Below are 24,764 nucleotides of genomic sequence, written 5' to 3'. Positions count from 1 at the left end.
AAGGCACCTCACTATGGTATCCTGGCTTACCAGTGACTAGAGCTGTTCCTACCAAGTTTTATGAGTTAGCAGAGAGAGGATGACCCAACTCAAGTCATCAGAGTCCTCTGGGGCTGAAGGTGACTCTGTATAGTTAAAGCATTTTACTCAGCATCTGCTTTGCTAACAGTCAAGAGAGCTAGGTCTCTCAGAACAGGCTGTGGTATTTGCTAAGGCTAAAAGTCCTTCAAAGAATGAAAGTATAACTATGTATATCCCCCCAGAAAGCTTTGGTTCAAAGAAGTGCTTTCTTTCTGTGTCCTTCTGGGCTCTTTCTAAGGAAAGTATGTTCCATTCGCTTCTCATCTGAACATGTTAAAAACATCTTAGTTGTGATAAAGAACTGAAGCATCTTAAGGAATGCATCGAGTAAGAGTTAGGAACAGCAAACACTCATCAGAGTGTTGACTGTAGACTCTGGGGTCTCATATTCTAAGGGAGGCTGATTCTCAGCTGAGGAAACTTGTCAGTGTGAAACTTTATTCTTGTCAACTTATAATGGAAACAGTAATACAACAAGCCTCCTTAAGAATCTTCAAGACATAGAAAGAAACAGTTTTCTTAATTTGATCTTAAGTCTTATTAGTCATTTTAGATTTTTACCTAATTTCAGGTTAATGTTAACTTAATACAAACAAACCTAGGTAAAAATAGCTTTTCTGGTTCCGAATGACAGCCTTGTAATATAAAGGCTGACCAGCATTAGAGTTTTGTGAATCACCCTGTGTCCAGGCACCCAGGTACTATTGTTGCCTTCTTCTTTGTTGCAGTGAAAACACACGTTTAAAGCCCAGCAGCCTGCTTTCACACCGCCATGTTAGATAATGGTGGTTTAGAGTCTCTGTGGATGCATTAACATTCTACCAGGCTAATTGCTCAGTTGAGAATCAGCCTCCATTAGAATATGAGACCCCAGAGCCTACAGTCAAAACAAAGGGCCTTATGAAACAGCCTTTTATCTTGTGATAGAGATGTTAATAACTTAGATGCTATTTCCTCAAATGTCACCTAGGATCTACAGGCAAAAGAATGCAGTATGCATACTTGTGTCTGACTCTCATGTCTGTTCAATTGTCAAAGACTTCAATATCCTATTTTATGGCCAGCATAAGAGGTTATAGTAGTTATTAGGTGTGATAGTTTTTGATGGTCCATTTTTCTTTTCAGGAACAATTTCCTTTCTGCTAATTTTATTCCATCATTTATAGAAGAATTAAGGCTTTTATTGCGAGTGAAATCATGTTCCCAGGTGACAGTGTTTTCACTTACTATTGCACACTCAGGCAAGCCTGTAAAATCGTGAACCAGAGGGAGGTTGCTCACTGCCTGGCAGCAGCCACAGCAAGGTGCATGCTCAAAACACTTTTTAGCAAGACATAAGCATAAGTCTTGCACTTATGTGGTTCTACTCTTTTATCAAATTTTTCATTATAACATTGATTTTTTAAGAAAGTACAGATTGAAGGAGATTTTGTAGCATTGTTTAAACTATTAAATTTGTTCACAAAGCTAAATGTCATGAATACATGTTCACAGATATTTTAATAATATTTTTTATTCTTGAGAACTTCATGTATACATTATATCCATCCCCCTCTTGTTTGAACTACCCCCCTACACTCTCCCTTCGAATTTTGCATATCATTTCTGTCAACCCATTGAGTCAGATTGATGGTTCCTGCATAGACAAGAGTGTGGGGCTATCAGTTGATCATGACCAACTTACCAAGAGTCACTTACCTAAAAGTAACTAACTCTGAGTATCCATTAGCTACCAAAGCTCCTCTCCCTCATTCATGCTGGCTTACTGATTGGCTTGATCTTGTGCAAGTACTTGAGTGCGTGCTCTGAATTCATGAGTGGAATGCAGTGACCACGAAGTGTCCAGCAGACACTATTCACAGCAGTCTTCTCTATCTTACAATCTTCCTACCCCTCTTCGATAATGCCTCCTGGAGACTTACTATGGTTAGACACTCCACAGGTTCTAGCTCTCTGCACACTGACCAATTGTCTCTGCAGTAACTGCCAGCCACTGCACAGAGAGGCTTTCAAAGACATATTTGACTTGTGAGTCTGTGTCCATCCCGATAGAGTGGTAAGAATCTGAGGCAGCATCTTCTTGTCTTAGTAGAGACTTACTAATTGAAATTTGAGGCACCGCACCTGCACCCATATTGCACATTTCTCTATTTTCTCCCTATGTTGGATGAGTAGACTAAATGTAGCCTGCTGATACACATGTGCTTTGGCTGATGCTTCAGATCTGTACCTGGCTGGGCCATTTGTAGTGGATTCTCAGTGTGCTGTAACTGTTTGTGTGTGGAAATGGTAGGGATTGCTCAGAAATTCAGTGACCTTAAGGTTATAAGAGGTAATATTTTACTTAAAGCTTTCTGAACACTTGGATTAAAGGGCAAGTGATGATGGTGGAATCCTTATATATGGAAGGTGGATGGCCACTCCCAATGGCTTAATTGTTGTTCTTTTGTATCAATATATTTTAACATTTAAACTTAAAATTATATTTATCATGCACTCCTAAGCTATTGAATATAGCTTTGTCTCCTTTGATACATTCTCGAATACTGTTATATCAAATATACAGATAGTGAAACTTACACTATATCAGACTTCATCTTCGGTTATCCATCCATTGTAAGAGATGACTTGTTTCCCTAAGGATTTAATGAGACTGTTGACTTCAAAGAACTATGCAGAATTATTTAAGGTAATTTAAAACATTGACCTTCAATCTTAAAAGTAACACAGTGATAAAAACGCAGGCTTAGAAAGAATTAGCCCTCAGAGAGTCCTACATACAGGACAAATAAGCCAACATGTTTGGTTTAGTGAGACTTCACTGGTACCATTTTGTGATTGTATATGTACATGAACTTATTTTCTCTTTGCACATTTAAAGAAAAGCAATATCGTCAAACTAAATTTTAAAAAAATGGTAAATAAGAATGTGTGTGGTATTCAGAAAATGATCCAGGAAGATAGCTCATAGAGGCTCTCTGCTAAGTATACATATTATCTGTGACTTTCTAGAAGAGAGCATACAGTTAAGACAGATTTAAATACATACTACTGGATGCTTACGTAGACATATGTTCATCTGTGCATGTGTCTAGAGAGATTGAATTAGTCACTACCCAAATATAATGAAACCTGTGATACAGGGAACAGACCTCTGTGAATTTTCGACTCTGATTTTAATCTATATCTTAGTATTCATCTCCCAAATTAAAAAAAAATATGATCTCTAACGAATGTACAATAATTTCACAAAACTAGACTTTCTCCTGTTTCTTTCATGAATACAACTATGGGACTATTTTGGTGAGTGGGACTCGGGTGTTGGTTTACTGAGTAAAGCTCTTGCCACATAAGCCTGGGAATCTGGGTTCATCAGAACGCCGGGAATACTGCACGTGGTGTCACTTGTCTATAACCTCAGATGGTGGAGACAGAATAATTCCTAGATGTGTGCAGGCTACCTAGCCTGCTTAGGCAGCAGCAATATACAAAGGAAAATCTGTGTTTAAGAAGGTAGAAGGCAAGGATAGACCCTTATGGTTTTTCTGTAACTTCTGTGTTCACCATGGCATGTGTGCACTTGTAGTCATATACTAGAATAGCTCATGTACACAAACATATCAGACACACATGTTGTTTTGATTTTTGTTTTTTCCATTAAAAGCAGCTTGGCATCTATTCTGAAGGTAGAAACTTACTGTCATCCAACATAAATTTCTCATTTATTTCAGTACTTAAGGGGTCAGAACAAAAAAATCTCTTAACAATTTCTACAGTGACAGAGATATTAATATTTCCAGTCAGCCAGACAATGCTTCACTGAAATGCAAACCGAAGGCCCCTGGCTGCTGCCTGGATTCCTTCATGTTCTTTTTTCCTTCCTTCACCTGCTGTCCAGTGGGGCCTCCCATATTGAAAACTCATCTGCGGAATTAATCTGTATGAGCGTGTGAGGAGGGATGTCAGAATTCCCAATCAGATGACTAGTGTGCAGTCCCAGGTGAGCCACATGAACATCTGGGGACCTGATAGAATGCAGATTCTTTCACCTTCCCAGAGTGAAACAAAACCTCTAAGATTCAGGTCAAACAAGCATCTAAGTACTGGGAATTGAACCTGGGTCCTCGGCAAGAGCAGCAGTGCTCTGAGTTGCTGAGCCATCTCTCCAGCCTCCAAAAGTGACAATTTTAAAGACAACTATATACTAGGGCGATGGTTGTATATACAGTTAAATAAGAAATAAACTTTCCTGTTAAGTGAAATAGTTTATGTAGAAATAACATATGAATAAAATGTGAATAGAATAGTAATAATTGAAAGCAGATTTTAGTTGATGAGAACTAATAATTATGAACATGAGATTTTTCTTCTTTATATTTTATTATGAAGATTATTAAAATATGACCTAAGAGAATTAAGCCAACTGATGCACCTATAAATTTAAAAATAATTAAAGGTCCCTGGAAGGTTGTTATTTAACTAACTGATTGCTCATTTTAACATTTTGTTTCCTGCGTTTCCCTCTTCTAGAGGAGAGTAAGCAACTGTATTGCATTTCTGTTGCTATTGCTTAGTCCAGACAGGATTTTATGGTTTGTTTCAAACTTCTTACATATTGTTGTCTGGTATGTTGTTCTCTGGTTGTTTTCATCACTGATGCCTGGCAGAAAACAATGTAATAGAAGGATTAATTATGGTTCAGACCCTAAGGGTATGAGGCCCATTGTGGCAAGGGTGGCATGAGAAAGGACCTCTGACTGAGTGGATGGCACTGCCCACACTCCAGCTGGCTCTTAGCTCTCTGGGAATGCCCCCACCGTCCATCTCAGGTGTGTGTCTCCCAGGAGGTTCCAAATCTACTGTCAACAGGAACTCCTTGGACTCATACCTGGGCAAAGCTCTTATCTGTGTCTGTTCGCATTTCCCCTCTCTGATTTGAAATCTTATTGTGTTGATGATTATCCCTGGGAAACTTCCAAATATTAGCTCTCTCTCTGAGTACTGTGTTTTGTCTCTGCAGACCCCACCAGAGAGCTGTACCTACAATCTCTTTGATCTCTAATGCTTTAGCTACTTGATATTCAATCCCTATAAAACTTAGCAACATAGAAATACACCAAGGTAATAGGTTGGTGGGAACAAGGTGTGCTGGTGTATGAAGTGGTACAAGCCATCCCAGCTGAGCCAGTAGAGCAACAGTAGGGCAAAGTCTCCCACCACAGCATTCCTCTACTGGTATATGAGAGCAGGACATCTTATGTTTTAAGATAGTATAAGCATATATATGAGAGTGTTTTTAAATTAATCATAACTCATTCACCTAACACAATAAAGTTGGGCTGTTCAAAGTATATTCTAATAACAGCCCTTCTGAAAAATGATCAAGACATCTTTAGAGATTGACAGTAAACACTTTAGCCAAACTGTTAAATGACTCTAAATATTAATAGTTGACTCTGTTGGCCTCTTGTGAACACTTGACCTATCTTATTTTAATTCCTTACCGTATCAGGAAACATCTTGTTGTCATTCCCATTTTAACTTTGAAGAAGCTTAGATACAAGACATGAGTAACTTTTAAAGTTAGAGGATCTGAAGATGGTGGCACATGCCTATAGTCCCAGTGTTGGTGAGACTGAGGCAGGAGGATTGTGAGTAAAAGGGAACCAAATGACATTTTACCTGGGCATAAAATGAAACCTTGTCTTTATTTTTCAAACCTTTTTAAGAGGCTGATGAGTGGTGGGACTAGGATATAAACCCTGGCAGACTAAGTTTTATATTAATATTTTACTACTACTGATTTCTTTACCTGGAGTTTCTTGGAACATTTTGTATGCTTTCTTTAATTTTTCTAGGCGAATGTCCTGGGTAATATTTTGCACGTATACTCAACCATAGAATTGGTCCTCACCCCTTCCTAGAATGTCATCTTGGATGGGGAATTAACGAAAACACATTCTAGAAAAGACCCTATGTGTTGAAACAAAAATTTTAAATTATTTTAAACTCAGAGTTGTCCTGAAATACAAATTGTCTAGAATGTGTTTACAACAGTTAAAACCAATGTATTTCAAGACCCTTACTAATAAAGAATACGTTTTGAGTCTGTTCTTAGTTTTACTTGAAAATGATTTCCAAGGGTATGAGTAGAGAAACTTTGTAGGAAAGACAACTGAAATTTAATTAGTTCCATTTGTCCTAGGAATTTTCCAAGTACTTTATATACTTTGTCTAAGAAATTTACGTCTTCCATAGAGCTGGGAAATTGTTTTCAATCTTATCTGTGGGTAAAAGAGTGTTGACTATTTTAAGTAAGTGTTATGTCCATAAAATTCAAGTCCAGACTCCTGGAAGAGCACATTCCATTCCAAGCCCCTTATAGTGGGGTGGCTGTCAGAGGCCAGTGCTGTATAAAGTGAGGTGTGGATGGCGCATACCCATAATCCTAGAACCTGGGAGGGAGGAGGCGGAAGGAGGATCAGAAGGTGAGGAAATGCGAGACTCTGTTCAAACTAGGCTAACCTATTAAATACGACCTGTCCAACTTATGACACACTTAAAGGTCAACGATAATAAATCACTTCTGCCATGTTCCCTTAAAATACTCAGAACAAAGTGTGTTTCAGCTGTGTGAACAGCAGGGCTCACTTTAAAGCAGCCTATTACCTGCCTAAGTAAGTCAATTCTTATAACTATAGGTGGTAACCAAATGGCACGACTCAAAATCCATTGTCTCTTTCAATTGCCAAAATGAATTAGAGCTGTGTGTAATTTAAGATCTGCCATTATCTGTTTGAATGCCTTAATAGAACTCAAAGATAATTCTCTGGTTGCCTGAATCATCCTGTTGAAACTTCCATCGATAGTAGCAGAAGACTTTAAAATCTATCAGTTGTCTTTGGAGACATTTGCATAACATATGTCTGCACTTTGGTAAAACTTCATGCTCATGCGTGCCTCAAGTCTTATAGTTCTCCGTCTTTCATTCCTCATCACAAAGAAATGTGAATGCATGGCAACCATGAGTAAAAGACAATGACAGTTCAGGTGGCAGTCAGGAGTTTGTGGGAGACATCCTCTGAGAACTGTCTTTGAATTAAATCATCGTAGATCAACAGAAAAAAGAAAATCACACATGCTGTTACTGACTCTGACCTTTTTTCCTTCACCCTAAAATTTCTTGAGAATATTATGCCTCTGTGGTGAATATCAACTCACTACAGCTGGATAAGCCGGAGAGGTGCCTAGCACCATTGCCATAGTAACAGACCCTGCCAGAGTCCTCTGGGACTTTGAGGCTGGAGGTCCAATGAGAGAGTCCTATTACCTGTCTTGCTGCCGTTTTGACACATATTGATTTACTGGGAGTAACAAGTAGCCAGACTCAAATTGCAAACCACTCCTGGTGATGAAAAACAGGCTGTTGTGTAAAAAAACGCCGAGCTGAGAGTAAGTAGGGAGGAGATTAAAGCCTCCATATATCTCAGCGTGAGCATCACAGGAGCAGCCATTACCTGGTCTCTAGAAACTCATGTTTGTATCCCTCTATCCAACTTGAAAACCTGTGAGAGTGATGATTATGTTTTTAAATGCCAATAACAGGTCATACTTTTTTAAGGCCTTGTTTCCATTTATGTGCACAAAATCCCATAATATTCCTACAGTGCTCAGATCTATGGGAACAAAGAGGAGCATTTGTGAACATACTTATGTTCACATTCATTTGTCCCAGAGCAGTGTGAGTTTAGACAAAGGAACCAAAAGTGTCTAAAAATGCATGTAGTACTTTAACTTCAGCACTTAAGATTTACTCTCCTGGGTAATGAGTTTGTTAAGTTGGTCACTTATCCATGTACACTGGGGCTAACAATGTGGGATAAATTGCATTCTGGTAAAATGCCTTCTTAGTATTTAACCAGCAATAATAAAACCTGTTAGCCACTTCTTTCTGAGAAAGGGTGTTTGGTGGGAAAATGCAAAAATAATTAATTAAAGAGATGCCCAGAGTGAAGGGACTCAGCTGATGTGTTGTCTCTCTGAGGTTTTAATTTTGAGGTAGAAAACCTTCAGATGTGGGAAATTCAAACCAGGCTTTTATAGTGTGAAGGATTACAGCATCACACTGTATCCATTTTATCACCTTTAAAAGGGAGGAAAAATGAAGTTTAATATTTATCACAAAGCTGGAAAGAACAGCTTATAAATCTAACAAGTCTCTGAGTCCATAGCATCTTTCCTTTTCTCATTTGGCTTAAGATGGAACTCTAATGTGCAATAAAAAAAAATTAGAGCTAAAAACTAACGATTTGTCACCTATGGCTATTTAGCAATGCACTCTTAACTGCTAAGCCATCTCTGCAGCCCCGTGATTATCTAATCTTTTGATTTTGCTGAGGAAAGGCAGTGCCTGTGCTCTATACTCGCAGTTTCTGTATTGCTTTAGCCTCCCTGCATGAAAGAGCATCAGGATGTTTAAATATCGTCAGTGTGGGAATATATACCTACATGTTCACATATGTGTGTATTAGAAGTAACGCTAGTTGATAATTTAGTCCAATAATTTGGCATTTTAATAAATTTTCAAGAATTTTGTGTGAAAAAAGTTACCTTTCTGAATGTTTTACACACGCACACACGCATACACACAGTGTCTAGGGACCACTTCCTGTGCATTAGTTAATTGTGTAAGTGCTCATCTTGGCTCATACCTCAGCACACACAGTGCTTTGAGGCAGAAACTGTTATCCTCATTTTATAACGTAGTTATCAGATGGCCAGTTACTCGGGAGGCTCACACAACTTCTCTGTCTAACCTGCGTACCTGACTCAGAGCCCACAGTTCTCACATCTGTCCTTCATGCTGTTACAGCAAGGTTATCCTTAGGTTACCACTTACCATTTAGAATCTTTCCACCCAACCCTTGGCGTCTATCAGCGAGTAATCCCTATTTCCTATCCTGCTTTCTCGTTTGCTTCCCCTTTATCTGTGTCCTCTGTCAAACTAATTTTATAACCAATTTGCCTTGAGGACTCCAAAGAAATAACCCAAAAGATGAACAAAAGCAAAGCACACCGAAAGAGTGGTTTTCATATGTTCCACAAACTTAAATGATTTCCTTTTTAACATATTTACTGTGAATTGAAAGCCCTCAGAAGCAAAAATGTATCATCTGAATGAAAGAATAGGAATGCTCTCAGTTTATGACAATTGTACTTTTTAATTTAACACTGGCTTTGGCTCCATAAAGATTAAAGGTCTTAGTCTGTTTCCTCTCAGGGAGATGCGACATGCTGCCTTTTACACCTCTGTGTACCAGAATGAAGGGCTAGTGTGACTGACTAAGAAGGACAAACTCAGCCTTTAGCACAACAACGTGTGCTTCTGAAGCACGTGCCTGAGAGCAACTTAGAAATCAGCATCCGCTTACAGTACCTGCAGCATCCCTCCAGGGTGAGGCATCCCTCCAGAGTGTGGCCTCCCTCCACAGGGGCAGTGGCTGTCTTACTGTGATAGGACTCACACACCTCCTTCAGTAGTTTTAGTACCATGCCATGGCGGCAGAAGTTATTTTATTGACAGGACTTATCAAAGATGCTGGCTTACAGATGATCCCCCTTTGTACTATATTACCAGTCCTTGAGAAGAGCCAAAGTGCTCATTAGTTTATACATCGCCCTGGCAGCTAACAGTGAGGTAGCCTAGCCAGCAAGCAGGAAATTCAGTTTAAGTCATATTACAAAATTGTAATATCTGGACTTCATATGCTTTAAATCTACACACCTTAAACAACAAAATGAGCATTACATGGTAACATGAAATCACAAGTTGATATTTCCCTTCTACTTGCAGTCTTCCCAACAAGATCGGTGTTTGGTTAAGTCAGCTATGCTGGTCTAAATGTGAACTGTGGAGAGAGGAGAGGACTGAAGCCAATGGCGCAGTTACATGCAGTGCTCTGTGTTCTTGAATTATTGATGAGACCCGCCTACCCTGAGGTGAACAAAGAGGTGTGAATGTCGTTTTTATAAATCCCATGTAGTCCTCCTGTGGGTTCAGGCTCCATGAGAACACATACATACACACGGAGCCATCTTGGAGCATTGTAGTTAGTGCTGTGTGGGATGAGGACCACCGTATTGACAGTAATAAGTAACCGTATGCTCGTTTCATGCTGTTTTCCTTATAGGTAAAAAGGCAAATTTCTACAGGGCTTGCTCACTTCAGTTCTCGTCTTGCATTTCCTTCTAAGGCTTAACATTTTTCATTTCTGCTTCTCTGTGAGACTGTATTATCTTGTGCTGAACGAAGTTGCCTTTTGCCCTTAAATCATCAGCCTTGCTGTACAGCTCTCTGGAGTAGCACAGTCTAACATTCTTAACATTAATTGTACTAATCGATATTTTAAACTTTGCCAGTAACTAGTACGTGGTGGCAACCATTTAAAATTTGCTTGCACATCATAATGCAAAGTAGTCTCCTGCTACTGTGTTAGAGACAAGAATAATCAAGGAACTCTTGAGCGGTTCTCAGCCTTCCAAAGACGGTGACTCTTTAATATACTTCCTCATGTTGTGGTGACCTAACCATAACTTTACTATTTTTGCAACTTCATAACTGTAATTTTGCTACTGTTATGAATCATAATGCAAATATCTGTGTTTTCAGCTGATCTTAGGTGGTCCCTGTGAAGGGTCAGTCAACCCCCAAAGGAATAGTGACCCACAGGTTGAGAACTACTACTGTAGACTAAGGGAAGAACATGACATAAACATTTGACTGGATACAGTGTATTTTTTTCTCTCCCTGGAACAAAATACAGGACAAAGCAACTAAGGAAGGAATGGTTTGCTTTGGCTACAGCTTATTAGCACAGTCCATCACAGTGAAGGAGGCGTGGTGACTGGACCAGCCCATCATTCTGTGTCTGTAGACAGGATGCACAGAGAAATGAATGCTAGAGGTCAGGCTGATGTCTCCTTTCTCCCTCTTACTCAGTCCTTCAGTGTGGTTTCTCATGCAGTGGGACACTGCTGCACGTGTTCAGCTGGGTGTCCCCTCTCAGCTAAACCTCTGGATGTGTCCCCACAGATGTGCCTACAGGTATATCACCTGGGAGACCCTGAACCCAGTTAGATTGACAGTTCCCGTTAACCGTCAGTGTTCCTTATGCTAGATCAGCAGTTTCTTAAAATAAAATGTCTGAAACTACAAAATTGAACCAAAAAATTGCAAATAATATTTGCCCTTTGCACCTCAGAAAATACTGAATGGCGACCCCTACATTAAAGAATCCTCCCCTGAACACAACTCCCTCGGTGGTTCGAGCTGTTGTAAGTTAGCTTCTCCTGTAGGCTCATGATCCTGCGCCTGCACACTGGCTAAGCCCCTTGTCAATTCCACAGAAATGCTGTTCTCTAGCCCAAAATGTCCGCAGGAGAGTTTGTGATATAAAAAAGATTCACTGAACCATGAATTCAAGGTAGACTTGTATTTGAGATGCAGCCAACTGAAAAAGTTCTTTAGATTTTTTTAAACCAACTCATTGAATGTTGCCTTTGTTTTTCCAGCAGCCATTTTGATTAACATTTTTTGTCTCTCACTTTGAATGTTGGCATTAACCATATTTTTCCCCTAAAATTTACTCTCATAGACTATGAAGGGCAGAGACAATTGAGTCTTTGACTTCACTGAAAAGTAGATAAAGGGCAGAACAGGTTTCTTGAAAGCTTTGCAGTGGGCAGAAAGTCTCCAAAGTCCCAGACCACAGCAGTAACACCTGTATAGAACAGTATGCTAAGTTATCTCTGTCTACACCTGTGTCAGTCATGGCTGCTACCCAGCCAAGGAGTCAGTTCTAATGTTCTTAGTACTTTGAAGTTTAGGATTATTATGGGAAATGTAGGCTGTCTTCGGGCATATGCTTTATTAGTGACACCTTGCCTCCCCATCTGAGAGGACAAAGGATGAATGGCACTGCTCCTCTCCTGGGATCACTCAGGGTAAACTGGTCTTAGCTTTTCAGAGGGAGACATTGCAGACAACCATGCACACGTCACAAAGCTCCACTTACAGATGTTTAGAGAACATCTGCTCACAGCTTGCAGCTAAGGAAGGTCTACATGCAGGGATAACATTCATCTTGTATATATTTTCTCAGAGTCTTATAACAATAACAGCAGAATAATTCTTCAGTTAGCACTCCAGAGGAGCCTGAATTTCAAGGACGTCTTAGCCCCAAAGATATGAATAGGCTCTTGAGAGCCTGGTGCCTAACGCTGGTGGGTCTGCTGAGTAGCATAGGTGTCTATTTCCACTGAGGGAAGACTGAACACAACACGGAAAACTCTAAGGATAAAAAGGAAGATGACCTTGACAGATAACCAGCCAATAGAATCACAGCCACCCTCATACGCAGTCATAGAAAAAAGAAACTCTCATTTCCCAGAGATGACTCAGCTGTCCACCCACACTGTGCTTATGCAGAATGTCTGGGCTGCAAACTCCAACTCCCACTCCCATTGAACCCTTTACCCAATTGCCCTTCAGATAGAACAGATGTATGTAGCCCTTATGATCTTGGGCTGTTCCTGAACAGTTATGGTTACAACAGAACGGTGGGGTCATAAGGTAAGATTGTTTACACACACAGCAGCTTTCAGGTGTGGGGAGTCTTGTCAAAGAACTAGAGGGGACAGGGACATCAGACCAAGATGGCAGGATCCTTCACTTAACATCTTTCTGGTACTTTTTCCTTTAGGAATCCTCTGAGCTGTGGTATATTCCACACAGAGCTGAGACCTACATCTGGCATTCCCCAGGAAAACTCTCTCCTCCTTTGCTTCTTTTGTTTTTCAACAGGAGAAAGCAGGACTCCAGAAAAGGGTTCATCCTAACATTTGTCATTCAAAACACCAAGAGTCAACAATGTGTAATTCCCAGAGGATGTGTGCCTCTTTCTTCTCAACCATTGTGGATGCCAGTGTGATAAAACATCTCTCCCCTGCATGATTTAGACAGATAGTCTTCTCACTGTAACTAACAAACGCTTTCTTGACTCTTGTCACAAAGGAGTAATTTGTATTTTTAGGTGCTGTCTGTTCGTTCGCCATCTGCAGTGGAGATGGCGAGTGTTTATGAACCTGTATCTTCTTGTTTCAGTAGGGTCTTCATAGTTGTGCCTATGTCTCAACAGCCAAAGCAGAGCAGACACGGAAGGTAATTACTAGATGATTAGAGCACACTTCTTCCCTTCGCATTCATTGTAGAGCTCTGACCTCCAATCAAACAAGGGGAGTTGGGCATTCCGGGTTGACAGTCATGTATCATTTCAGTAAAATGTGAAACATTATTTCTCCTTGATTTTCCATAGTTGTAAAAATTTTAAAGATATACTGTGGGTAGGTGGAAGGCAATCCATTGGCTATGTTTTTGTCTTCTTAATAAGACCTTCACGCTCAGATGCTTTTCCTTGTAGACCTTACTATTGAAATCATTTGGAAGTATTAGTCTGGCACTTGCTGTATACTACATCATCATAGTTTTTCCTGTTAAACATTTAAATAATGTTTTATAAGAATTTAAATGTTAAACATTTAAATAACAAAATATTGTAGAATAAGAATTACTATTTCTTTGGGAACATTTTCACTCTACTCTTTTATACAAATTGCCTTTTGTAGTTTAACGCACGTGTGCTCTTGTGGCACAAGCCACATTTCTGTTCCAGCACCATTCCTGGTTGTGATGCATGCTACCCCAGCTCACATGTGCCGTAGCCTGACTAGTAGGTTGCTTACAGGGTTAAGGAAAAAACACATTTTAGTTTGAGGCCCTGAGTTTGCCAGTGTGCGTAGAAGACTGGATTCATTTTATGTATTTTTTTAAGAAAAGAATTTGATCTAAACAGAGCAGTAAACTTGCAAGAGCTTTGTTTCTTACACAGAAATACATAATATTTTTAAAGAAATGTTTTTAATTTCTCTTTTTGTGAGATGATTGGTGTGTCTCATAACTACTTTATGAGAATACATATTTTTAGAGAGAACAGTTAAGTGTATCATTTCATCCATCATTTATTCCTGTTTGCTTACTATATGTGTGTATGCATGTATGCATGTGTGTACTCATGTGCATATGTGTGTGTAACATGAGTGCACATATGTACATATGCATGGTTCTGTGTGGCTGTCCATGTTTATATATATGTTGTGCATGTACACATGCTTGTGTGTGTATGTGCATGTGCATGCATATGTATTTAATGGGTGTGTATGTGCTGTGTGTTCATAATGGGTGTGTGACTGTGTCTATATCCATGTATATGCACACATGTACAATATATATATGTGTGTGTGTGTGTGTGTGTGTGTGTGTGTAGGCATATGTGTGTGTGTATGTCTTTTTAAACAGTATGCATATTTAAGTAGAGCGATAAGAATGTGATATGGAAACCTTAGTCAGGACATTTCCTATGTTAGGGAATTCTTTTAAAGAAAACCTTTGAAGGAATGTGATTGTAGAAGCAGGATTTTGCATGGAAAGTTTGTAATGTAGGTAGCATGTTGGCTTTTTTGTGTCGAGCTTGAATCCCATGCAATGTGCAGTGTCTGCTTTGCTCTTGGTTCTCTGCCTGTATTTTCCCCTAGAGAAGATGAGAACAGGATTACCCTAATAAGAGAATTCCCATCTGGATTCCTTGTATATTGTTTTGTCTAAGCTCAGACACACAATGATGAACCTGGTGGTATTTCCATGGAAGTTGCCAAAACCCGAAGCAGATCTGTTTCTTGTTCTTTTTCAGAGATCATGCAATGCCCAAAGTGTGTGGGGGTTGAGATTCAAGAATTGGCCATCTTGTGGGCCCATAGCACTCCAAGGTCTTCAGTGAATGAGGCCCTTTTTGAGTTAGCTTTCTTTCTCGTTTAAACTTAAAGCTACAGAGAATTATGACACATCATTCTTATACAGTGGGCAGTAAACATGAATAACAAGGTGTATCACACCTTTGAGCCTAGGGATAAAATTAATTGTGCAGAAGTCTGTACAGAACCAGCCACCTGACTCTTCCTCTTCCTGGGAGCCAAAGACTGCATCTTGTCCTGCACCATGTTCTGGAATTGGCTTGATGCTTAAGCTTTTCTGGTTTCTGTGTAAGGCTTGCTGTGTCTCCTTTACATCTCTGCCCACATTCCTGGTTTCTCTACTTCATGTTAAATCACTTGCCACAGGTTGAACTCACTCCATTCATATCCTGTGCCTGTCTCAGCATTTATTCCTCCTGTTTGCACCACACTGAACTTACCACATTTGTACAGGGCTGGGGGAGCAACTTCCCATTGAGCTGATGATGTGCAATGTCCTGGTCTCGACTTTTTGCTGCCTGGACATTTTTTGTTAAGCACATAATGGTCCATTTTTTTGTGCTTCACATGATTATTCAAATCTCTGGTGGTTTCTCTCGTTGCCAATTAGTAAGTCCCTCATATAGCTTATCTTTAAACTGTTCTGACATTCTTTGAATGAATGGCTTTCATATATATATATATATTACAAGGTATTTAATACAAATTAAGAAGTATTATAAGAGAATGATTTGATAGGAGAATATCTTAATATTTACCTTAAAAACTCACAGTTGCAGTACTTGGGACAGTGCCTATGGTGGTATTTGGCACACTGACTTTAGGAGCCAATGTTTTCTTGGGGGTGATATCAGCATCACATCCAGAGTTAAACTTGAGCTGTGTCTTCATTAATGTTTTATGTGATGCATTTCTTGAGGTTAGATTTCTGGTGGGTGTCCCAGAGGAGCTTTTATCAAGAATCAAGAAGGGCCATTAGGAAAAAGATAAAGCCTAGAAAGATGCTCAAGCAAAAGGCAGATGGCTATCAAAGGAGAGAAAAGAAAGTTCCCATCAGAGTTGGAAAGGTCATGTATAAAAAACCACCAGGATCAGAGAAGATGGAATAAGGAAAATAGAGATATAATCAGCCATTATCAAGACTGTTGAAGGGCAGTCTTGAGCCCAGAGCACAGAGGAGGAGGAGTGTTGAGAGGCCACTGTGGAAGGGTGATAGCGCCAGGTAGACACACACACGATGTGGGCAGGGGTCACAAAGAGCTGCCTCTGCCATCAACATCGGCTTTCTATTGAAATCATAAGGAGATTTTAGAGAAATTTTCTAGAATCAAAAAAATATGTAAATAGATGGCATTGCTCATCAGTCTGGTTGCATTGAAGAGAATGAACCATAACTGTGGAGATTGGAAAATTGTTGGCCAACAATCCTAGGATGGGGAATGTGTGCATTAGGACTGTGGCCACTTACTCAGGACCTCCTACTGATCAATGTTCCATATATAGGGGCCAACAAGATGGCTCTGCAGGTATAGACGCTTGCTGCCAAGACTAATGGCCTGAGTTTCAGCCCACAACCTGAGTTCAATCTCCAGGAGCAGCAGGTGGGAAAGGAACCAAGTGCTTGTCCTCTGTCTTCCCATACCCCTCCCCATGTATGCACACACAAAATACAGTAGGCATCACAACCCTATGAGTTATTTATGTGGAAATACTGAGGCCAGGGAGGTTATCTAAAGTGGAATGGCTGAGGCCATCTTTGCACCTTCAACAACAGCTGAAACATAACATACTGGAGTTAGCCACTCCTACCAGCATCTGCTTAATTGCTGTAACTGGCTGGTTCCAGTAGATTGTGATTTCTGCTTGTTAATAAGGAGTTGCTTTGGTAAGAATTTTATATAAAACAGGTGTGCTCATAGAAACTAAAAAAAAAAAAAAAAAAAAATCCAGAAAATGGTACTTTGATGCCTTTTAACAGTAGTGATTTTTTAAAATCTCTGGGTAGTATCAGTTGACAAGATCAAAAAAGTTAACAAAAAGCACAGAATGGTGTTCCTTATCAACAAATTTTCAGACATTTCTTACTCCAAGTTCTTATTCTCCAGATGTCGCCCAGATCCCACAGTCCCAGCTTGCCTGGTGATTTAGCCTGTTTTTTGCTTAGCATAACAGGGCTATAAAAAATGTGCTGCTCTGCCCCCTCTAAGCCCCACAGTGAGCCTGTGGCATTTATATTAAAACTGTACCTTGTGCCAAAAGTCCTCTCTGGAGTATTCTCCAGCCATTTACAAATTTCTCAGCATGAGTTCATTACACACATGCCCAGAAGCAGTGGTTCCAGATGTGTGACTGAATTGAGAGCTTTGCATACAAGTTAATACATTTTTCTCTTATGAAGTCTGCAAGTTCTTCATAACCTGCAGATATTCTGCACCTACCAAGTGACTGGCATGGGTGTCATGAACAGGGTAGTGAACAAGATGTGCTTCATATCCCGGGAGAGGGAGAAAGACACGACACTCAGATGGAAGGCAAAAGGTACGAGTCCAGACGTGATGATCTACAAATTAAAGCACACAGTCTCTGTCACAGCTACTCCATTGTCTTGTTTCAACTATAATAGTAGTCAGTGAACATGGCTGTGTTATAATACTTGTATACAGCATGGTGGGCTAGATTTGTTCCCTGGCTATACATAGTCTTCTATGTACTGACATAGGTCACAGCAATGCCATCTTGTTTTTTTTCTTTTTTTCTTTTTCGGAGCTGGGGACCGAACCCAGAGCCTTGCGCTTGGTAGGCAAGCGCTCTACCACTGAGCTAAATCCCCAACCCTTACAGCAATGCCATCTTAAATGCTAGAAAGAAAAAAAGACAGAGGGACAGAGGAGCCAACTATAGCCACTCTGAGTAGGTGGTTTAGAAGTCTGTGGGTTACTATAATTAGATGGTCTGGATGTCTTTATCTTTGTCTGACTGGGTACTTTGGATCTCTTTGTGCCACTCTGATTTGGTTTACAAGTCTTTGGATCACTAATTAGGTGGTTTGGAGGTCTGAGGGTGCTCTGATTAGGGGGTTTGGAGGTATATGTGAGGCTCTAATTGGGTGATTCGAAAGTCTTTGGGTCACTCTGATAGGTGGTTTGGAGGACTGGGTGTCACTGATTAGTTGGTTAGAGATCTGTGATTTGGCTACATGAAGAAAGAACTTTTGTCAACATTGCCCATTTATTTTCCCTTTAAAATGTAGGTAAAATGAGGAACGTTGGAGACTTTCATAATCAGGAGAAGGTAGGAACACGTGGAAACTTTGTTCTGTAACTGAAGAGCAGTTTGTAAAATAGCCCTCTTTTAAGCCTGCCATCACTAACCAGGATTACCTTATATTAAATGCTGCTTACCAAATGAGGGGTTTTCATGCTCAGCATGGAGGACAAGTAACCTTCACCATAATGTCGCCTCTCTCTGTTGTGACATCATGCTGGACCAGTGGACAGAACTTGATCTGGTTTTCTTCCTGGTTGCCTCATTTGCTGGTCTCCTATAGTTGATGCATCATGACTATTGTGTCATTCATTTCAAAGGAAGAACTGGTAGGATTGTAAGAAGAGCTCAGTGATGACTGCATTTTACAGTGTGTCAGTCCAGGATAGCTTGGGCATGTACTACACATTAACTAATGAAAAGGAAGGAAGTACTCATGAAATTCATAAATCACCCTGATGAGATTTACAAAAAGGGTTAGTTCTGTTGTGGGCACAGTTGTTGTAAGTGCTGATCCACAAGCAAAGCTCAGGGTTTACATCTCACAACGATGTTCATTCAGTGTTTGTGTCATGCAGTTAAAGTATGCACACCATGGAGATCTCCATTGTGTAAGGAGCTGGGTAAGGGCCTTGACTTTAGAGCACTTAGATGCATCTGGAGGAAACCCAAGATGGACACAGAGAAAATAAGACAGAAAGTAAAGGTGCCTGGCTGAGTTGAATCACACTCATTACTTCTCTTGACAAAATTTGCTGAGTACTTACAATAGACTTGTCACATTTTATACATTAATGGATTTAGATGATTAAGACCAGAGTATAGACAGTTCATCCTGAAATCCTTCCAAAAACCTTTAAAACCACATAGCTATCCTGGGATTTGATCCAGGAGAGAACTTGTAGAGAGTATTGAAGCATGTGTGCCCTAAGGTTGGGACAGACTCAACCAACCCCAAGGCTGGGGAAGTTTGATGATAGTGGGCCAGTTTGGTGAGACCCTAGGGAGAAGGTCCTATGTCTTTGTCAGTTTTCTGTTGATGACACAATGTCACAGAGAAAGTGGGTCATCATGACAACAGCCTCATTTCCTCTCACTCATAATTCAGGTAGTCACTTCTGGAAGTACAGAGTGTCACATGAGATCAGGAAGTTCACATGTGTCATTCTGTCTCTGTTCCTCTTAGGCCACTAGTATTAGTCTGGGACCTTAACCTGATTATCCTGGAAAAGGCAGCCCTCCAAACAATGCCACCAAGTTAATATCCCACCAAATTTATAACAAACAGTAGGGTTAGAACACAGCATTTATTTGGGAGAAAACAAATTACAGCAAGAAAAAAAGATAGATTAGAGATAAACGTGGAGAATCTTGATGTCAAGCCAAATAAGTGACATTGTGGATTTTATATCACAGTTGGAGAGAATGATTACATTTAAGAAAAATAACCAGACAGAAGTGTGTCTAAATTATAGTTCCGGGGCTGGCAAGATGACTAAGCAGGTAAAGGCGATTGTCACCAAGACTGATGACCTAAGTTCAGTTCCTAAAACTCACATGATAGAGGAGGGACGTGACTCTTAAGTGTTCTCCTCTAACTCCCACGTTTGCCATGGTGTTCAGGTACAGTGTGCATCCTCCCCTCCCACATACATAAGTGCATGCACATTTTGTAAAGCAGGTTTCTGGGCCACATGCTTCTTCAATTTGCTAAATGACACTGATCAAGCTCTTCAGCCCATCTGTGGCTCATCTCTGTTGAGAACTGTGACATCCCTTTTCAGAGGTCTGATCATGGATCCATCCAACAGCAATCTACAAATTAATCTGGTTCTTAGGAACTGAGCTGTGAAGAGATAGGGTCCCAGCCTTTGAGGGGTTATCTTCTAACAGAAATGCATCTGAAGAAGCAAACACAGAAGGTAATCTAAGGTTCTGATCAGGTCGAACAGAGTATTAGGAACAGTTAGAAATGGGCTCCAGAGAGACCCAGTAAGGCCTCCACAGTGGATCTGTCTGAGAAAGGCTATGAGCTGCTGGGTACCTACGTGCTGTGGAGGGGCTTGCCTTGAGAACAGAAAAAAGGATCAGCTAAGATGTAACAAGAAAAATGAAGATTGGAATTAGCTTATCTGAGGGCTGCAGCTAGAATATGCAGCTTATGTTTGAGCATGTCTGGACAATGCCGCCAACTGAGGCATGCATACCTACCCACGTTGCTAATACTAGGTTCAGGCTGTGATTAGAAATCGCGGCTTTAGGAGCAACGCTGCCCTCTAGTGGCCGTCTGTGCTCATTTACACCCATTCATGGGCCATTTTCTGCTTCTTTCCTGGACCAAAGAGGAGTCAAAGTGTTGCCTCCTTTTTATTCTTCTGTGAAATGCATTCATTTTCCTTACTGTGGGAAAAATGAGAAGAAATTCTGAGAAGGCAGCCCTGCTGAAGAGAATAAATATCTTTATTTTCGTAACCAAGTAGTGTCGGAAGCGGAACAAAGCCGGCTCTGTCGGACAAGATGACTTGCATGTTTCTGGCCAGTCCGTTCATTATATAAACAAACTAAGGAGACAATGGTCCCATTAAGGATTATCCGCTTTTCACTTCAGTATTTGTTCTCTGGCAGTATAAAAAGCAAACCACCCTAGATTCAGAGAATAATTTTATTCTATGGTGTGGGTATAAATTCTTTCTCCTCGCCCACAGAAAGATTCTGAAAAATGAGCTCCGGAATGCTGTCTGTCCCACACCCGGATGGAAGCATATTCTCCTTAGTGTCCACCCCTCAGTAAAGAAGGTGGTGGGACGGAGGGAAGAGTGAGAATTCCACCTACAGGCTCTGGCTTAGCCCTAGGCAGCCAGAGCTCTGTGCGTTTCCAGGTGAAGGGCCTTGGGGAAGTCAGCTCACCTTGCTGCAGTGGGTCTCCTTTGTCTGTCCACGCCTGGCCCCAGTCTCAGCAGCACTGCTTATATTGCGGTTATTGTTATTTCAACTTGGCAGTCCTCCAACAAGCCTCAGTTTCTCTTGGGTGGGCTTCCCTAGAGCAGGCTTTGCTTCAGGGTTCCTTGTAGCAGACACGATACTGTCTCTTGTCCTTGAAGACATTTGTGATGCTGCACTTATCATCTGTGGTCTTGTTCTTCACTATCAACGACCTTAAAGCTCTGTTTTCCTTGCATTAAAATGCCTTTGCTCAATGTATTTCATTCACCAGTAAATGTTCTGTTGTAGGGCAGAGCCCCTCACTGCATCCCCAGCTCATGCACCACGCTGACTCAGAATCATATATTAAATGCCTTGGGCAAAAACTAACAGATGTCCTGGACGAAATAGAGGACTTTTGAAAGTTCGGCTGTCACACCACTGACTAGGGTCAGGGTTGACAACTATAAATAAAATGGTAATGACTTAGAGAAGGTAAAATGTATTTTTTTCTCATGGAGTTTATGTTTGTGACACTGTTACTCAGAGTATGCAGGGACTTAGTTTCTCTCTCTCTCAGCACTCTGCATATGTGGTGGGTGTCAAGGGACACATATGGCCCAAAGTGTCTTTGAAGCTGCAGAGCACATGTGGGCACTGAAGGAAGGCTCTTAAAATGTCACTTCACTTTTCTGATTCCATTTAATCTGCTGTAACCAAAACCTGTGGCCACATGTACTTCATAGGAGACTTCTACCAGTAGAAAGTAGGTTTTGTTCTGCATCTGGAGGAAGACAAATGATGCCAGGAGCTGGCTGGCCATTACCAGGGATCCAGGGAGCACACCATAGTGACTAGGTACCAGGAGTGACCATGTACAGGTCAACAAACATTATCTGAGCACTGGGGTTTGAATCTATACTGGTTGACAGAAATTAAAAGAACAAGAGTTACTAATATTCAGGCCATTTTCCTTTGAACAATATTTTTATAGATTTTATTTATTTTTAATTTTATGTATATATGTGTGCATGTGTTTGTGCATGTGAGTGGAGTGCCTTCAGAATCCAGAGGCAGGTGTCATATTCCCGTGAAATTGGAGATACAGGTAGTTGTGAGCCACTGAATTAGGGTACCGGTAAACAAACCTGGGTCGTCTGTAAAAGCAACACACATTCTTATCCCATGAATCAACCCTTTTGCTCTATAGTGCTATTTATTTATCTATGTATGTATGTATGTATGTATGTATGTATGTATGTATGTGTGTTTGTTTGTTTGCTTGCTTGTTTGTTTGTTTGTTTTACTCTTTTGGGGAATTTGTATAAGAAAAATACCAGTCAAGAATGGTTTTAATAAGAAATAGTATGTTTTTTAGGGTAAAGTGTATTCTCTTAGAAGCAACTTATTGTAACTTAGACTCAACTAAATTCAGTTAATTCTCTTTAAAGAGTATAAGCACTTTGAAAGAGTATATTTAACTTTTAAAAATGTATTAGTAATAATATCAAGAATTCACACTTTGTTTTTTACCATTTCAATTCATAAAAGAGATATCCAATTGTATGTTACAAAATTCTTAGGCTAGCTAGCCTAAGAATGGTGTGTTTGTAATGAAAACTGATCTGAATTTTTTCCACATGAATATGCTTATTGCCTTAAACTATATGTATACATATATATGAGGATATGTGTCTTTGATTCTTCCATTTGAAATAGTGTGTGTGTGTGTGGGTGTGTGAGAGAGAGACAGACAGACAGACAGACAGACAGAGACAGAGACAGAGACAGAGACAGAGACAGAGACAGAGAAGGGGGTGAGGAAGAAGGAAGAAGAGAGGAAGAAGTAGCTAAATGATGGTGGGGCCCACATCCCATCCAGCACCCTGTTTTACTGGGCTGTATTTCCAAAGGGAGGATCATTAATGTCAGCATTTTACATAAGATACTGGAGCACAGTGGTAAGAAATTTTAAATTGTCTAGGGCAGAAACTGAATTGACATGATCATCATGTGATACATATAACCTGATTAAAAAGTAAGGCACAACAAAATATGTAAAAACATAATTGTGAATAAAATAAATTAAAATGAAAATGAAAAAATGTATTAGTGAAATAGCAAGATTGAGAAATAATAAAAGAATTCTCATAAAAAGGTATGCTTACTTAATGTCTATTGATTTTTAAGGCACTGCAGACTAGGGCATTTGATCTTACAGTGTCTCCTTCAAAGAGAAAGATTATACATGAAAACCTGGGAAATGAACAGATCTGCCTAGAGACAGATGACGATAATGTAAGTGGCAGGGTCAGGACTGAACCATGCTCATGTGGAATTAACTCCAGCTTCTTTCTTTTCATCCGTGGTACCTGTCAGAGCCTGAGGGGAGAGTGTGGCAGAGTGGAGGGAAATAACACATCCCCCCCTGAACCTTTTGGGGAGCAGGCCGGTTCAGAGGGAAATGTCTCTATGGTATTTACATGGATAGCTAGTTCTCAGGCACTACTAAAGGGAGTCTTGTTTAATAACAACAGCAAAATCAGAAGGGCAGAGCAGCAGAACATGTTGTCCTTTTGATAAATAAGCCCCCACCCCCCACCCCACACACAAACACCCTGTGGTCTATACTAGAGTGTCTCTAAGCAACCACGTGCAGCTTGCTTTGAATTCTGAGCTAGTTAGAGAGGCACGGGTCTCTCTGAAGGCTCTTCAGAACTAGCCTTGCAGAGAGCTGGATTAAATGGCACACAAGGGCATGATGGCTCCTTTAGCGCAGTATTTTCTGGCACAGATCCTTGCAACTATTGCAGCAGGTCACATAGGTGCAGCTGCCACTGGCCTGATCTAGAATTTCTCATTTGAACTTTAATTAAAATGTCTAGTAAGAGCTGTCTGTCATTTCTCTTTTGAAAGTTTTCTGTCAGAGGGAAAAAAAACTGCTTGGTGCTCAGCACATCTCTTAGGTCTGTGTTGCCATTGTTTCTGTAGAAGGGCTCCTCCAGTGAGCCCTCAACTACATTGGAAATCTCCATAGAAAGAAAATGATAATTGGTCTGGACTCAGAGCTGAAGATAAGAGAATGGTAAGCATTGGGGTTTATTTTTAACTCACTGTAGTATATTATCAAGTCAAAGACAGAATATCAGGAGTCATTCTTATATGGTGGTCACCTCATTATTAGTATTATTATTGTTGTTATTGTTATTATTATTATTATTATTATCATCATCATCATCATCATCTTTTTTTTTACAGTCCAGTCATTATCCCCCTTCTGTTCCACCTTTTGACAGTTCCTCATCCCATTCCACCTCCCCTGTCTCCAAGAGGATGTCCCAACACCCCCAACACCCCCACCCCCCAACACCCTGCCAGGCCTCTGAATTCCCTGGGGCCTCAAGTCTCTTACAGGTTAGGTGTTTCTTCTCTCACTGAAGCCAGACCAGGCAGTCCTCTGCTGTATATGTGCCGGGGCCTCGGACGAGCTGGGGTAGCTGCCTGGGTGGTGACTCAGTGTCTGAGAGGTCTCGGGGGTCCAGGTTTGTTGAGACTGCTGTTATTCCTATGGGGTCACCCTCCTCGTTGACTTTTTCTAACATTTCCCTAGTTCAATCACAGGGGTCCCTGAC

At 40.5% G+C, this 24,764-nt stretch overlaps 1 protein-coding gene across 5 annotated transcripts in view; it reads left to right on the top strand.

Moving 5' to 3' along the window:
- Positions 1-24,764, top strand: part of Gas2 (growth arrest specific 2) — a 112,324-nt gene that overhangs the window by 68,410 nt on the left and 19,150 nt on the right. The gene's annotated exons all lie outside the window — the stretch shown is intronic.

The sequence above is a fragment of the Rattus rattus genome, chromosome 2 (assembly GCF_011064425.1).
Source record: "Rattus rattus isolate New Zealand chromosome 2, Rrattus_CSIRO_v1, whole genome shotgun sequence".
Taxonomy (NCBI): Eukaryota; Metazoa; Chordata; class Mammalia; order Rodentia; family Muridae; genus Rattus; species Rattus rattus.
This window is presented reverse-complemented; position numbering and strand designations above follow the sequence as displayed.